Source organism: Grammomys surdaster, unplaced genomic scaffold, assembly GCF_004785775.1.
Source record: "Grammomys surdaster isolate TR1022 unplaced genomic scaffold, NIH_TR_1.0 61, whole genome shotgun sequence".
NCBI lineage: Eukaryota > Metazoa > Chordata > Mammalia > Rodentia > Muridae > Grammomys > Grammomys surdaster.
The window spans coordinates 16,958,329-16,976,661 of NW_021604563.1; the positions used below are offsets into that span (position 1 = coordinate 16,958,329).

Below are 18,333 nucleotides of genomic sequence, written 5' to 3' on the forward strand. Positions count from 1 at the left end.
TAACAGTTTTTAAACTCAGTGGAAAATAGTGGTTGATATGTAGTCAGCTATGTACAACTTGCTTTTCACTGGGTTCTAAATCCCCAGGGCAGACAACATTCTCATTCCTTGTACTGTCAGCTTTTGTATGTCTTCGGGGGATTGTGTGTGTGTGTGTGTGTGTGTGTGTGTGTGTGTGTGTTTGTGTGTAGATTGGTATGGAGGACATGTTGTATTTACCATACTCATACCCCTGACATTCCCCTAAATTCTTTAACATCACCTGCCAGCCTCAGAAGGTCAACTCTAATTGGCTGCTTAAGATGTTTCTGTGGCTAGTTGTGAGCATTGGGAATTTTGAGGGTGGGGAGGTGGGAGTGGGGAGTAGATAGAGGTTACATCCACAGAGAAGAAGGAGGAGGGGTGAGGGGATAGGAGGTTCCTGGGTGGGTGGGGGATGGGGTTAGGGGACAACATATGAAATGTAAATAAAACATCCAATAAAAAAATTTTAAAAAAAGAAAGAAAAAAAAGGTGTTTCTGTGGGCCTAGTAAATGCCACAGATACTACTGATATTTTTGTCCTGTGGAAAATAGTGATGCACTTACCACAAACATATATTGATCATTGTGACTATTCATACCGAAAAGTGTGGTATGTCTATGAGCTCAGAGTTTACCAATCCAAATATTCTATGTTGGGGGATCTCTTCCCCTCTCATTTTATGGTCCATTTAAAACTCACAGTAGTCTGATCATTGACAGATTATCTGAAGCACTTTTTAAAAGTGTATAACATGGTAGATTTATTTTTAAATTTTCAGACTGATTTTCTAAAAGGCTGCACCAGTCTGTAATCCTCAGAGTATTGAATGAGGGTTATCCCTTTCCCACATCTTTTCTAGCATTTGCTCTCAATTGTTTCCTTTTTGATTTGGTTTTTTCTTTAGATTTACTTTTCATGTATGAGCATTTTGCCTGCGTGTACGTAAATAGACAACATGTGTGCCTGATGACAATAGATTTCAGAAAAGGGCATCAGTTGCTATGGAACTTGAGTTACAGTTGGTTATGAGTCACTATGCAATGTTGGGAAACAAACTTTATTTCTCTGCAAGAGTAGCAAGTGCTCTCAACTGAGCTTTCTAGTCCAATGATTTTTTTCTCTTGACCTTAGTTTAAGCCAGTATAATTTCTAACTTATCTTTATACCCACAGATAAGAGGGGCTGTCACTCTTCACCAAAGAAACTTCTTTGCGGCAAATGAAAACCGTGGTAAAAAGTTACAATGGATCAAATGGAGAGAACAATGGACTGTGAGGGTGCCTAGCTCCAGTTGATGCATCCACAACACAACCACTACTAGTGAAGCTCAGGAAACGTGGTGGAAAAAGGTGGTGGAAAACTGTAGAGTATGAGGACTAAGATGTCTGCTGCAAGAGGATATTAAAAAAAAAAAACAGTCATGAAGTGGAAGGGTAAGTAAGGAGGTTGAATACTGGAGAATAGTGAGTTAAATATGAACTGTTCTCAAAGTATGACATATAAAGTTCTTTAAAAATTAACAAAGCATTATACTTTAAACATATATCACAATGTAGAAAATGCACATCAAGCATAGGAAATACTGTAAATTAATATCACCATTTTGAAGTTCTATAGAGTATTATGTATTAAAAGCCTTAAACATGTATGCCACTGGTTCTTCTAATGGGACACTATTATTGGGCAGCATTCAACACATATCTACAGGCTGTTTTCCACTCTTTCTATTTGGAGATAAATTTTACTGGGCCACAACCACATTAATCAACTTATATATTGTCTGTGGCTGCTTTCATAATATAACAGCAAAGCTGAGTATTGGTGATACTACTTTATCAGCATCCCAAGATATTAAATATATTTTACATGTACCTTTATAGGATTGTAAATTTTTGATATAGTGAGGTTAATAAATGTGTACTTGGAGGTTTCAATAATATTCTTTTTTATTATATATTTGAAATCTTCTATCCAATGGTTTTATTAATTTACATTCCAAAAGTTGCTCTCCTTCCCAGTACTCTCTCCCCAAGTTCTTTGTCACATCATCCTACCCCTGAGAGGGTACTTCTCCTCCCACCCACCCACCTCCACTAGCATCCCTCTTCTCTAAAAAATGATTTATAATGGAAAAAAATAGGTGGATGACCTAAATCTCCAATAATGCAGGACTGGTTAAATAAAACTAAGCTAATTTCTACAATAATACTAGAGACATACATATTTCCAAGGGAAAATGTATGTATCATTTTAAAAACAAACCACAAAATGTATGCCCAATAGAATTCCATCATTAAAAATGACTTATAAATTCCACAAACACTCACTGACTCACAGAAGAATATGGAGAGATAAATAAACAGAGGGAGCCTGTTTTCTTACATTTATATCTCAATGTTTTATTATGGGAATATGCTGTTTATATAATTAAAATAAAATGTTGAAATGTATTTTTAATAGTTTATTTTAAAATAATTAGGGAATAACAATTAGGGGATATTTAGATATATTTGTCTCTGTATGATTTTCAATTTGGATGTTATCTTATTAAATAATGAATAATAGAACTTCCTAATATTGCCCCACTATACAAACAGTTTTCCATGTAAAAGTTTAATTTCTAGAATGCTAATAAAAATCTAATGTGAATGGAGATTTAGTTGAGACAAGATGAGGTAATTGCATTGTCTCCCTAAGATACTGGGATGGTAGATTTCTAGAAATGAAATCTCTACAAGGAAAATGCATTGCCATTTCAAAGAACTGTCTTGTTTTTAGTTTGTTCTTTGCCTGTCCTATTTCACTGTCATTGGGGCTAAAGAAAATAATTAGCGACCAGGTAGCTCTCAGAATCTTATTGCAATTATCTAGATTCACAATAAGCTAGCATGAGAAGAAGGAACAATAAAGCTTGTCACTCATTCAGTGCAGAACATGAGATCATGGAGAAAAAAAAAGCAGAAGTAGCACAGCCCAGCTTGAGCAAGAGGTTGGGAACTACACCAATTAGATAGAACATGCTTTACTTTAAGCACTGTTCCACAGATTTAAGAGTGATTTCAACGGAAACTAGTTTCCTATGGGAAACAAATTTGCTTCTTTACTTTGACCTCTATTCTCCTACATGTTATAGTGAGGGCAAAGATGGGAATGCACAAATACGTCACTAGCACATGTAACTAACACTTTAAAATAAAGTCCAACACAGAGTAAACAAACAAACAAACAAACAAAAGCCAATGTGATTCCTTTATCTTTTGCTATAGGATTCTGAAATACTGTGACACTGCATGCACCACTGTTAAGTCTTGGAGGATTGGATAGCTGGGGTACTTATTAAGATCAGAGGCTTGAGAAACTCCAGTACAATACTGGCTTCCTGCCCAATCACAATACAGAAACTGTGACTTGATCTCTAGTTGTTATTTTCAGTGACAAGATTTTAAAGCCTTAGGCAAAACTTGGGAGATAAAGGAAAGTAAACCAAAATGGAAAAGTGCTTTGGATGTCTGAAAATATGAACAATTAACTCTAGAGATTTCTTTTTTTATTGCAAAGTGAGTTCAGATTAAAAGACAATAAAAATGTGGATATATTGCTCAGGGCAGATATTTTGTAAAGGTTAAATTGTTCTAGTGGTAGGATTAAAGAAATTCTTTAAAAGGATTATTTGATATGTTTGAAGAACATTGTTTTGTAGTTGTAATTCTTTTGGAAAATTCTATATTTAAATAAAATAGAAACTCATAGATATTTCTTTGCTACTGTTCTCCAATATTTGTAAATATCTCCCCAGTGAATTCTTACTTGTTTTGCTGGTATTATTGAGCATCAAGAGAGTTTTTCAAACTATAGCTGAGAATTTTACACGTTTTCAAAGATCTGCCAAGGGTGCTTTTGAGTCATCAGGATCCCAAGCTTCATGCAGGCTTTCAGAGCAGAAGCAGAAGCAAAAAGAAGACTGAACAGTCAGGGTTCCACAGTCCACTTCTTGTTTGTTTGTTTGTTTGTCTGTTTTTAAAATTAATTTTTTATTGGATATTTTATTTACATTTCAGATGTTATCCCCTTCCCCCCACCCAGAAACCCCCTATACCCCCCTCCTCCTGCTTCTATGAGGATGTGGCCGCACCCACCCACCCACTCCCACCTCCCCACCCTCGAATTAAGCATGGTACCTGTCTCTGTTCTTTATTCTAGTGAATGCTGTTGCTCATACAATACAGTTTATCTACTCAGGCACTTTGCACACAGTTCAGCTTTGTACCAGGCATTTTTCAAAGGGGTCAAATAGAGGACAGAACATATAAGAGACACATTGCTCAGACATAGCTTTGTTGAGGGTGCAGTACAGTTAATAAACACAATAAATAATAGTATATTCTGACTTGGAACACTGTTAGAGTCCCAGAACTTGGGAAGCTGAGACTGGGGTGTTATCATGAGACCAGCTAGTACTATATACAGTTAGTATCAGCCCAATCCAGAGTATAACTGGATGCCCTGACACAGAAAACCAACAGCAGCAGCAGCAGCAGCAGCAGCAGCAACAGCAGCAACAACAACACCAGCAGCAGCAAACATAAAATCCCTGAATCAGTTCAGAAATAATGCTTTTAAAATATCTAAATATTTTAGTTTTCTCTTTACTTTCCTTTTGCTGTAATCATAGTTCACCTAACAGATATCTCTGTTTCTTTAATTTCCAGGTAGTTTTCTGTTAGGCATTTTGCCTTCCCTTCCTCCATCAGTCAGCCTACACTACATACTGATTCATTCACCATCATCAAATGTTCTCTTATAAATGTCTCTTAGTTCCAGTGAGGTAACCTCCTACCTCCAAAGCTATAACGCTGTAAGGCCTGCACATATTCCAACCTTGTAAACATGTTTACACACATACATTTTCTTTTGGTTGCTGTCTATCCTTATTGGAAATCTCTTATGTACCTTGTGACTTTTATCTCAAGACAATTCTAGTGTGATAACCAGATAAAACTTTCACAGTCAGCCTTCCTCACTACTATGACACTTTGCATATTCTTATACATTTTATTAAGTTTTTAAACTAGAAGCAATTCCATTTGGTTCATTTCTTACCTCTGGCTTCTGGTGAGATTAAGTTACATCTTTATTATATTTGCTAAGTATTTATTTATGACTCATTTTAAAGTGCTTCATGTATTTAAAATAAATCAACTATGAAAGTTCACACAGTATTTCTCATTTTCTTTGATGTTTTAAATCAAAGTCTGTTTTGTAAAACCTCATCAGGCATCATTTGAAAAGTCTTCAAGTAATCTTACAGTTGCCATCGCAGAAGAATGCACACCGAATGATCTTATTGAAATCTTACAACCTTTTAAAACATTGGCCTTTCCTGAGACGAACCTAAAAAAATGTTCAAAGTCATTAGTGATCAGAGAAATGCAAATCAAAATGATCCTGAGATTCCACCTTACACAAATTAGAATGGCTAAGATCAAAACCTCAGGTGACAGCACATGTTGGCGAGGATGTGGAGAAAGAGGAACAATCCTCCATTGCTGGTGGGATTGCAAGCTGGTACAACCACTCTGGAGATCAGTCTGGCGGTTCCTCAGAAAATTGGACCTGAGGATCTAGCTATACCACTCCTGGGCATGTACCCAAAAGATGCCCCACCAGGCCACTGGGGCATGTGTTCCACTATGTTCATAAGTGGCCTTGCTAGTGATAGTCAGAAGCTGTAAACAATCTAGATGTCCCAGGACAGAAGAATGGATACAGAAAATGTGGTTCATTTACACAATGGAATACTACTCAGCTATTAAAAACAAGGACATCCTGAGTTTTGCAGGCAAATGGACAGAACTAGAAAATATCATTCTGAGTGAAGTAACCCCAAAAGACATGCATGGCATGTACTCACTATTAAGTGGATATTAGCCAAAAAAAAATACAGAATATCCAAGATACAGTCCACAGAACTCAAAAAGGTCAACAAACTGAAGGGCCCAAGTGAGGACACCTCAGTCCCATTTGGGAGGGAGAAGAAAGCAATCACAAGGGAAGAGGGAGGGAGGGACCTGGGTGAGAAAGGGGAGGGCTGGTAAGAAGGAGACACAATCTGGTATTCTGTGGAGTAAAAGGACTGAAGCCCTGAGGGCCAGCAGAAAGAATGAAAACAGGCAACCTTGGGAGGTAAGAGGTAGGGGGACCCTCCAGAATGCACCAGAGGCCTGGGAGGTGAGACTCTTAGGGCTCAAAGGGTGGGACCTTAGATGAAATGTTCTACAGTGAGGAGAGGAAACTTGTAGAGCTCACCTCCAGCAGAAAGACAGGGCATCAAGTGAGGGAGGGAGTTGCCATCCCACAGTCAAAACTCTGACCCATGGTTGTTCCTGTTTGAAAGAACTGGAGAAATGAAAATGGAGAGGAATCTGAGGAAAAAGAGGTCCAGTGACAGGCCCAAAGTGGGATCCAGCTCAAGGGGAGATCCCAATGCCTGACACTATTACTGAGGCTATGGAGTGCTCACAAAAGGGACATATCATGACTGCCCTCTGAAAGACCCAACAAGCAGTTAAAAGAGTCAGATGCAGATATTTGCACCCAATCAATGAACAGAAGCTGCTGACCCCCATGGTTGAATTAGGGAAAAGCTGGAAGAAGCTGAGGAGGAGGGTGACCCTGTAGGAGGACCAGCAGTCCAAAGTAACCTGGACCCCTGAGATCTCACAGACACTGGACCACTAATTAAGCAGCATACACCAGCTGAAATGAGGCCCCTGACACATATACAGCAGAGGATTGCTGGGTCTGGATTCAGTCAGAGAAGATGCACCTAACCCTCAAGAGACTGGAGGCCCCAGGATGTTTAGAGGTCTCGTGGGGTGGGAGGTGGGGGAGTGAGGACATCCTCATGGAGACAGGGTGTGGGGAGGAGATATGGGATGGGGAACAGTCTAAGGGTAGACTGTGAGGGGGATAAAAGCTGGGGTGTAAAAAAATTAAAATTAAAACAAACAAACAAAAATACAAACCAAAAGACATTGTGCTTCTAGATGAGTAACTATAACTTATTATGCTCCTTTCTGGATGCTTAGGATTTTCTCAAAAAGCAAAGTTATACTAGTCATGACACCCCTAATAAAAGATAGAAATATTAAATTATCCCAATGTTGCTCCTTAAACACGACCATGGTATCATTCATCCTTCACTTGGGAGATGATGTAGAACAGTGTTAAAGCATTCGTTTAGCATTAGGAAATTCTGACCTTAAGCTTATCTAAATGGATAGTCGATCCCAGGGATGATTCTTGAAAAGTCTGATGTCACAAATACTACTAAATGTGTGTGAATGTATTTCCCATTTAAAACGTATTTGAAAAATTGTAAGTGATCCCTTAACCAGGAAAGTAGACACCTTATTCCTGGCAAGTAGGAAGAATGACCATTGCACTATGTCACTACTTGCATGTGTGCTATGTAGAATATAAATGGAGTGAAATGAGAAGGAAAATATGAACTGCTCATAGCTTACTTTAATGATTTATATTTATCCTAATTTTGATAAGACAATTTCACTTAAAATATATCATCCTTTTAAAAATATATACTACTATTTCAACTACTTCCAACTCTTTCCTTCCCTGGGGGAAAAAGTAATTATTTTTTTAGGACTCCATACAATTTGCAGATGTCACAAGCATCTCAATTTTGTTCTGTGCTTTTGTTATGAAGGCACACTTTAAAGCAATGTTTAAGTTGCTTGTATTGATCATCCAGTGCATGGTATTCTCTAATGTGTTTTTTTCTTATTTTATTTGGTTTTGTTGTCTATGAAGTCTTAGACAAGTACATCTGTCAAGTACTTTGCTCTTCTAGAACAGCCAGTTGCTTTTGTGATGTAATTATGAATCAAGCATGCTTTTCGTGACTAGTAGAGGCTGGCGAGATGTGGCCTGGATGATTATATTGTTTATCCACTCAAGGTCAAGTTAAAGCAGTTAGTGGATTTGGCAAGAAATGTTGCTGACAGAGCGAGGAGAGGACCTCCTCTAGAGCATGGGGTGTGAATGCAGTTTGTACCAATGCCTAGTTAACCCCGCTTTTACAGGGAAAAACTTGTTTTCATTTAAACACTTTCCCCAAGAAGAATTTTACCAAGCAGGCTAGGAATTCTGCTTCTTGCACTGAATATCCTTGCACCACTTGTAAAAATGTTTATATTAAACAGTGAGAAACATTATTTCAACAGGAAGCATCCTACAGAGCAGCAAGAAAGCCTTAGCCCCTGATTCCTCCATCCCCTGATCCTCTACCTTTGTAACTGTATTGGAAAAAATAGTCCCCATAATTGCAATAATAAAATCTTTAATTCACTGTAATTTACTAGGCAGGCTGTCTGTGACAGAACATAGAATTGGATGGCAAGTATTTTTGTTATGAGTCACCAGCGTTGAGGCTACAGGGAGTAGAGAACAAAATTATATTTTCAGAGACGTAAACTCTACATGGAACTTCAAATGAAAATTTCTTCAAAGACATATAGTGTTTGACTTAGAAACAGTCTCAGATATCAAAATGTTAATAACCCATAGTAGCTTTTACTCAATTATTTGTCTCATGGGAATCATGACAGAAAAATAAGTGCATAAATAACACTCCATGTTTGAATACTTTGTACAGAGTCCTTCCACATGATCAACTAGCCTTAGGCCAAATACATACATAAGCTGTCAAGAAACCTGCCTCCTCCTGCACATTTCTTTTTTGATCCTGTAGATTTGGTTAGAGAGTTTGCCTTATAATTAATTATACAACTTCATTTCTCCTTCTTGTTGCTTTCACCTGTTTCTGTCACTGATTCTTGGATTCACAAGAGGCAAATGTAGTTATTCCTTTCTACTCCTTAATATTTAGAAAGAATGTGATTATATTGATTTTGTTGCTGCCTCAAGTTTTCTCTATTCCTTATGTCGTACTTACTGATCATCACATTGGATCTGACATTTCTAACACCCAGGGATTTGTCCACACAGAGATACTCTTCAAGATGTGATTTTACACACTCAAAGTAAGATGAGCTTTAGTAATCAGAACTAACTCATTGAATGCTTAACTGAATGTTCAGTATTCTGCATACATGCATTTATTGCACCTTTGCAACAACCCCAGGTGTAATGCTTTGCAGAATCAGATGCTAGAATTTTACTAGTGTCATATAAGATTGCAGTACCATTTTTCCACTTGTTTAATTTTGTCAAAATATTGGTTTAAATATTTTAGTTTAAATGTGTTGTTTTAAATATTTTACGTGATTAGTGAAATTTCTAGATCATTTCTCTATAAATTGCTGTCAAGGTTCTCTTTTGGGTCTTTGATTGTCAAAACCAAATGTAGTATTTTATATGTACAGCTTTCAATATTTTATTAACCTCTAGCATTTTATTTACCTCTAGCATTACAAGCAAGCTCTTGTATTTTTTTAGCACTTTCATAAGATAATGTTTTACATTAAAGAAGTATTCAAGCACCTTTACACATTAAGTTAATACTCAAAATGTGAACTGCCTCCTCTAGTTTTGTTATGTTTTATATATGATAAAATTTCTTTTGCATCTTTATCAAACTAACACTCATGCTAAAGATAAAGAGCTTTCTAGCACAATATTCAGTAAATCATTATTTATTTCTAAAACAATAATATAAATCAACACTCATTCAGTAAGTCAATCTACTTAATTTTAGTATTTATTTCTCACATTTTGATTTCAATGGATAGGACATTGTAAGGCACTATTAAATGAACTGTTGGAAGTTAGATAGTTGATAACTGGGTCATTTATTTCTCTATCTGACTATCAAATTCATTTCAGTGGTCCCATTTTTGGGCATATACCCTATATAATACAGAATACAATGGACATGAAATTAGAAAGGGGAATATTAGGGATAAAAAGGTACAAGTTCGTGGAAGGTGGAGAGAACACGGGAGAGGGAACTCCATGGAAACAAAGTATGTATAAACAACATAGTGGAATGTTTTTCACTGTATACCAACTATACATTACACAAATTTGGAATTTTGAATACCCATAGAGGTCAGGAAAAAGGGGCCATGGGAGGAAGGTTTCAAGGTAGGGAGATAGGACATAGTGTTATAAAGATTTAAAGGGTTATAAGGATCAGAAAGAGTGCAATTGTGGTTGGGGAAGAAGAGCAAGGTAAAGAGGAAATATCAGGAGGGAAACTTAACACTAAAGACCTCTTGGCAAAGTTCATACAGAAACAACTATGTATGTATGTATTCCTTATGTATGAAACAATTCCCCTATTAGATACAACAAGCTAACAAATAAATCATTGCATCACTGACCCTTTACCAGAGAAGCATATATATGTCACAGGTTTTTTGACAGTACACAAAAAATCTGGTTAAGTAGATCCAGAGGAAAATCCAAAAAGGAGAAGGGAGGTGGGCTTTCATCCTTAGCTGAAAAGTTATTGTTAGCTGATTGATGCTAGGAAAGGGAGAGAAGACTTTAACAATATAGTCCCTTGGGTCTGGAGAGATGGTTCAGCTGTTAAGAACACTTGTTCTTACATTACAGAGTACCAGGGTTCAATTCTCAGCACTCACATGGCAGCTCACAACCATCCATTACTCCAGTTTCAGGGGATCTAATAACCTCTTCTGACATCTATATGTGTATGAAGTTAAGAAAGAATATGTAAGTATTCTGCCAGGTTTGTTCTCAGTGGGCCCTTGATGCCCCCCAGATCTATTACAAGTGTGAACAAATTATCTAGATTTTTATATTCTTTATGTTTTCAATCATCAGTATTTAATCTCACCTATTGATAATTTCCATTACTCAGATCTCCAAATTTCTGTCATCTTCACAGAAACATTTTGTATTTGCTCAGCAATCCAATCAGAAAATTCTTTTGGTTTTAACTTGTCCCAATTGAAGACTTACATCTACACATGAGAACTTGGTAACACACTGTTGTCAACTCCCCTAGTGTTCTTCATATTCACCTTCATTTCAGTGTACGGCTTGAATTTTGATACTGATCTCAAGTTCCTGAAAGTTTTGTCTTGTGTCTCACCAGGAAAGGCAAAATACATGCCATTGAAAATGAAAATTCTCCTGTTCTACTAGAAACCATTTAGACGGGGAGAAGTCCAGGTACACTGCCCTCCTTACAAACTTGTACACTCTCTTACTGTGCTACTGACCCTATCTCCAGGCCCATGCTCTCCTACTTGCTGTGCCCCAGCCTGCAACAGGGCCAGGGATTCACTAGTCGCCCAGAAACCAAGAATCCTGAGATAAGTCCAAGTAGACTGTCATTACACCAAATTCCCCATTCTCTTGACCTCTGTCCACACTATACCCAGTTGACCACCTGACCCTCCTAGTCACCATGTCCCAGACCTCACCTGTGGCAGAGAATCCCTTCTCTATCAAAGACCACACAGACAGGGAGAACCCCAGGCAACACAGACTTGAAGACTAGAGAGGAAGCAGAAGTCAAGGAACAAAACACCCATCCAAGACAAACTCAGAAATTGGTACCTAGTCCTTTAATTCTCCCAAACCAAATGTCTAGAGACCAGCATTGGAAAACAAGAAACTATAGCCAAGGCATAATCTCACCACCAGAACCCAGCTACCCTATTACAGCAATCCCTGAATATTCCAACACAACAGAAACACACATTCATACACTACACTACCACTACACACACACACACACACACACAGACACACACACACAGAGAGAGAGAGAGAGAGAGAGAGAGAGAGAGAGAGAGGAGAGAGAGAGAGAGAGAGAGAGAGAGAGAGAGAGAGAGAGAGAGAGCGCTTAAAACCAACTTTATGAGCTGATTAAGGTCCTTAAGGAGGAAATGGATAAGTCTCTTAAGGAAATTCAGGAAAACACAAACAACTGAAGAAAATGGATAAATCCTTTAAAGAAAATTAAAATTATCTGAATAAAAGTAGATTCTAAATTAGAGGATTCTTGAGAGCTTATTTTAGTATCTATACTTATTGTCATCTATATTCTTCTATTGCTAGAGGCAGAATCTCACTGTGGAGCTTTAGCTGGACTGGAACTAGTAATGTAGACCAGGCAGGCCTTGAAGTCACAGAGAGCCACAAGCTTCTGCCTCCTAAGTCTGGGTTTAAATGTCTGTCATTTTTAACATTTAAAACAGTAAGTGTGTGTGTGTGTGTGTGTGTGTGTGTGTGTGTGCAGATATGTGTATATGTGTGAAGGTGCCCATGGAGAACAAAGGAGGGTTTTCAATTCTCTGGAGGTGAACTTATGAGCCTGATGTTGATTCTGGGAACCGAATTCTGGTCCACTGCAAGAGCAGCAACCACTCTGAATTGCTGAGCCATCTCTCAAGACCCATCTCAAAATAACACAAAGCTAATTTCATCTAATCACATAAACACACCAAACAAATTACATTCTTTATGTGATTGTAAATTAAAATCGTCTATGTCATAGGACCTAAAAACTTTGGAGAGAGGAAAACCACCAAAGTAAAAAATAAGCATACAAAATATGTGAAGATAATCTGATAAAATGACACAGGGGATGTAAAAGCAAGCATGAGAAAATGGGGGAAGAATATAATGAAGATGAGTATCCTCTAGTTGATGACTGAGAGTAGAAAATCTAGTTTTAGATTATTTATGGAGTTTTGAATAAAAAGTAATTGTAATTAAAGTATTAGGTATTTTCATATGCAAATAATAGATCCAAATACAATGGAAGCAAATTTTTAAGGAGAACTGGGAAGGGAGATGTCTTCAGTGTGCATTTTCCATCTCTCTTTTTTATTCTCTTATTCAAATTCTGTAGTATATAATATCCTGTATCAGAATAATATCTTGCTATCATATATTTAACTCACTTGCAAAAGATTTCCAGTTTAACATGAACATAGCCAGAATAGGGTGTTGGATCTTATAAGAATATGCTACAGTACAAATATACCATAAACACTATAAAAACTAATGTTGCCAACATGCAAATATATGTGATAAGAAAATTATTCAAAGCTGCATAGTGAATGGGAGTATTTTATGCCCCTAGACAATCATCAGTGAAAACCCAAACCATAATGTCTGAATTATTTCAACACTGCACATTAGGCACATGCATGTAACACCCACATATTACCCAGCCCTCCCTGAATTCAGTTCCTAATAATCTTGAATGTAGGGTTCTAAAATCCAATGAACCATGTTTAGCTTACTCACCAGTTTCTGATAACTGTCATATTCCAAGCTTTCCAATAGTACAGATATATGGACATTGGTAATCCTCATTTTTGTAATCTGCACAATATTTCTACCATAAGCATGAATGTTTGAGAGATGACTGTAGCAGTTAAATTCTACACAGCACTGTCTCCTCCCTTCTAATGTTCCACTTTCACAAGGCTTCTTTGCTGAGGTCTGAGATCTGATAATATTTAAAAAGAGTCTCTTGGCATGACCTTTTATGAAACACATGGTGATGTTTGTATCTATGTGAGATAAATGGCTGACATTTATCTGTTAGCAGGAACCTTGGGGGTGGGGAAACTGGCTGAGAACAAGCTTGGGTGTGGTACATCAGCATCTAATTGCTAGAGCTTTGTCTGGAATTTTTCTCTGCTGTAGTAGAACGAAGTATTCAGAAACAAATTTCTACAGAAATGTTTGGTCATTTTAAACCTTGAAGCTTAGTGTTCCTCCTAGTTGCAGTCTAAAAGATCTATTTGCTATTCAGTGTACAAGGTATGTGCTGTTAATATTTTGATGAATAAAAACATGTCACAGTCTTGAAACTGGATATTCTATCCTATAGGAGTTATTGAGAACATTGAAGACATACTGTGTCTTCTTACAAAATTTAGGAAAATGGGACAATGTCTCAGCAGTTGTTTTGTTCAATAGCATCTGAGTCAAAGATAATTATCAGCTTATGATTTTTCAGTACACTTGTCGGCAACCATTCTACTCACCCATGGCATGGCAAAAGAAGGTTATTCAAAAATAGCTTTCAGTCAGCTTCATTTTTCAAACCAAACAGAAACACTAATTAAAAAGAAAACATCTTTCCCCATCTGTGAGGTTGGACCTTATTTTTCAGAATAGATTTTTTTCCAAGCTCTTTCTGACTAAGCACAACATTTGATTACATTTGTACCTTTAATCTGTGTGTCAGAACAGAAATGAATCAAATGAGCCTTTGACCTCCTTCAAAATAATTGCCTGTGCAGTGATTTCTAGAAACTAATAAAAACCATGGTAGAGATAAGGCACGAGGAAAAAAAGGAAACGGTAGATAAATACTATCTTTAGAATTGAATTCTTTCGGCAGAACCTGGAAACAGCAAGTGCCGTGATGAGAAAAAATAATAGGTAGTCATTCATTCCCTCTCTCATTAAGTGAAATCCATGAAATATTTAATTCAATGGCATGTTCCTGGTGGCTACTTCGGTAACGATGATAAAAAATAATGACTAGCATTTATGCAAGATGCTCCCCCTCCTGTAACCTTCAAACTCAACTTTTATTTTGAGCCATTTTTTCTAGTCAACTCATGTAATGAGCATAAATTACTGTATATGTTTCCCTTTTTACATAAGCACAATCTCAAACCTCATTCAGCTGTCTCCACATTTCTTCTAAGTTTATAAAAACACCTGAGAAAGATATATTTTATATGACATGCTTCCAACAAATGGAAATTATCAGTGGTATTTATGCTTGGCAGATTATTGCCATCAATTAGTTTATTGTCAAAAAATAAAATCTGTGCTTCTCTTCCTTAATAAAATGTACAACTCTGTAACATTCTGAGCAATGAATAAAATATTTTGAAGTAAAATTAATATCTACCCTACTTACAGACTTTATTTTATTCTAATAACATAATTATGGAAATATAGATAGGTTTCTTTTTGGGAGATAGTGACAAGCTAGATAATAGCTTATCCAATCTCAAGCTGTCAGATTTAAACACATATGCATATAAACAACACTAAATGAACTAAGAAGCTATCTATATATACATATGTGTATATAATAATAATAACTAAAAAGAAGATATGGATCTGAGAGGGAGTAGGAGGACATGGGAGGAGTTGGAAAAAGAGAGGAAACAGTGAAAATGATGTAAATACAGAACTCATGCTTACCTGACATTCTAAAAATAAAAAAATTAAAACACATGCATGTCTACAATGTTAGAGATGTACAATTCCAAAGAACAAATAAAATGTTATTGGGTCAAATTAGCCTTGGGCCCACTTTATTGAATTTATTTTAAGAGCATAATTTGAAAATACATAGAATATCTTTTTAGACAGGTTCTCACTCTAGCCCAGACTGGCCCAGAAGTCATTATGTAGCACTGGTTAGCACCAAACACACAGTAGTCCTCTTGTGTCAATTTCAGTAGCACTGCTATTACAAGCATGAACTACTACATCCAAGTTAACAAACTCCATAACAGAAATAGTGATCAAAGCTTTAATATATAGTAGGGAGCAGTTCTTGAACAGTAAATCTGTTTACTAAAGCACTGCTCAAGGTTTCTAAGTCTTTTTTAAATTATCACTCTTGCCTTTATGCTTAATAAAGGAGACAGGAGGAATAAAACCCAAATATATTACTCAAATTTCCCAGGGTAAAACCCATATAAATGTTAGAAATGTGATGTGATACACAATTCAATTTTTCTTGTGATTATATGAAACTGCTTATGACATACTAAGGAAAGGAAAAGTGACAGTTTTAATAAAAAAGATGAAAACTTGACATCTATGCAATATAAAAATAAAGCTGGACACCAGAGAAAAAGCTCAAAAGCAGATTTTAATCAGGCATAACTATTGTAGAAGGAAAAGAATCAAGTGTGACAGGAACTAAACTTTCATTCATACAGGGGTGAATGAATGAAATGAAAATGAGGGAATGTGGGTGGGGTGTGTACAGGGGCCCCATTGAGTTAGGAAAGGTAAACACTGCAGGGAGAAAGTCCATGAAAGTATGCCGAGACCACATAGATCTGCTTGCTGGAAACTACCAGCTAAAATTCTTTCTTCTCACTGAGACTGAGAGAGTTAGTTGTTATTCTCAGGAGTTAGCTGGGATAAATAGTACATTTTTCTAGTAGCCTTCATTTCTCCCTGGCAGGAACTTTCAAGGTAGGTAGAGTTATTTTAGGAAGGTAACTCAGAGATATTAGAAACTCTGCTAGTGTTTTCTTCAAGTTTTCATAGGCTCAAACTGAGGCTTAGACAAAAGCACCCGGAAGAGTCCATATGTACTTGTCCAAAATCATTTCTGGTAACCAGTGAGATTGATCATTTTATTATAGGATACAATTCTCCCATTCCCTCCTCAAAAAGCTGTCTATCATGAAATGTAATAACCTAAAAAGAGGCTGAGTATCAAAATCAGGGAATGTCTATTAATTTTTATGATGTTTAAAACATACTATCCATCTCATTTCTTTTTCCCAAAGTTCTTAAAGGTATCATTTTTAAGTGTTCCAGTGTCCCAGAAAGACTGAAACATGTATCCAACAAATGCTTCCTTCAACATATCAAATCTTTGGTAAGAGTCTTAATAGGCCAAGTTCATGTAAACTTTCAATTAAAAAATGTGCTATTTCCTCACATTCTGCATTTTATTTTTTATGATTTTCTTTATTATTTGTTATGTGCATTAGTGTTTTTGCCTGCATGTATGTTTGCATGAGGGTTTCAGATGCCTTGGAACTGGAGTTACAGACAGTTGTGAGTGGCCATGTGTGTGCTGGGAATTGATCCTCTGTCCTCTGGAAGAGCATCCAGTGCCCTTTACTACTGAGCCATCTCTCCAGCCCCACAGTCTGTATTTTCTTAGACATGTTTTTTATTTGTTTGAAAATTACATTTTCTTTCTACTATAAATTTTTATAGGTGGTTTGGTCATTCATTTCTGTTATCCAAAAAATTTGGTTTGGTCATTTATACAAAAGATATTCAGTGTCTTCACCAAGTCGGAGTCAGCTGCTGCATCACAGCTGTACAAAGGCTCAACTGTATGTGTTCATCTTCATCGTCTGCTAAACAGTTATCCACTTCAACTGGTTTCTCTGCAATAATGGACTTCAGCTAGTTTTGTATTTTCTATAACCATGTAATGAAGCTGATTGACAAGCTAAGTAGCTGAGTGTCCTTGATTTATTAGATCCTTTACCACAGCTTCTGGTTTTCCAAAAGAATAGCTGTGACATGTGATGAATAGTCCATCAATGGTTGTAGCTGGTATTACCCTAGCAATGTCTATGTTCACATCTTCCATGACTTCCTTTTCTGTTTGCTAGCCAATAGCACTTTGAAGAAATGTAATGGTTTTCCATAAATCTCCTTCTGATATTTTAACAAGATAAGCTACCCCCTCATTGCCAATTTTGACACTTTCCTTCTCAGCAGTATCCAGTAATCACTTTTGCTGAATTTTATCTGACAAGATCTTGAAGCAAAAATTTGAACATCTAGAAGTGAGGGGTTCAATTATTCAACTGGCAAAGCTACAGATGAGGCAGAATCTGGTTGTTTTGGACTCTTTTCCCATGGTAAGTCTTAAGGCTGCCTGAGCAGCTGATGTCATAACAGAGAAATCACTTCATCCAGAATTACAATCTTAAAGGAATAACATGGCTCTCCATTTGAACAACTTCTTGACACAATTAAGTGAGCAAACTTTTTCACTTTTTTTCACAGACTACTCGTATTCCATGTTCATCAGATGCATGTTAATCGAAAGTGTTTGACCCACAGAGTTCTCAAGCTGCTGCCAAAATGGTGGGTGTTTTTCCAGTTACAGGTGGCCTATAAAACAAAAAATTAGGAAGATCAGCTCCTTCAAAAGACTTTTTCAGCCCTATGATCGATTCTTCCTGGAAAGCCACTTCATCCACTTCAGCCATTTTCACTGTAATAATGGACTTCAGCAAGTTTTGTATTTTGGACACATTTTGAAAGACCCAAGGAAATGGTTTGACTTTCTTGGTTTCTCTACTGCTTCCGGCAGTGGCAGGTACCCCAGGTCAATCGTGGTTGAATGCTGACAGAAATGGTTCTTCTCAGTCCTTTTCCTCTACTAGGATTCTTTTTTATCCCAACCTCCACCTACAACTTTTCCCCAACATCTGTTCTGTGTTTCTCCTAGATTATGCTTGAATATACTATTTCTGTTATTAAATTTTTGTACTAGGAAATATTGATGCTTTATTATGACTATTCTATGAGCT

General features: G+C 36.8%; 1 pseudogene; it reads right to left on the bottom strand.

The window, feature by feature from the left end:
• Positions 1–17,068: 17,068 nt before the first annotated feature.
• LOC114628608 lies at positions 17,069–18,123 on the bottom strand (annotated as a pseudogene).
• Positions 18,124–18,333: the final 210 nt, after the last annotated feature.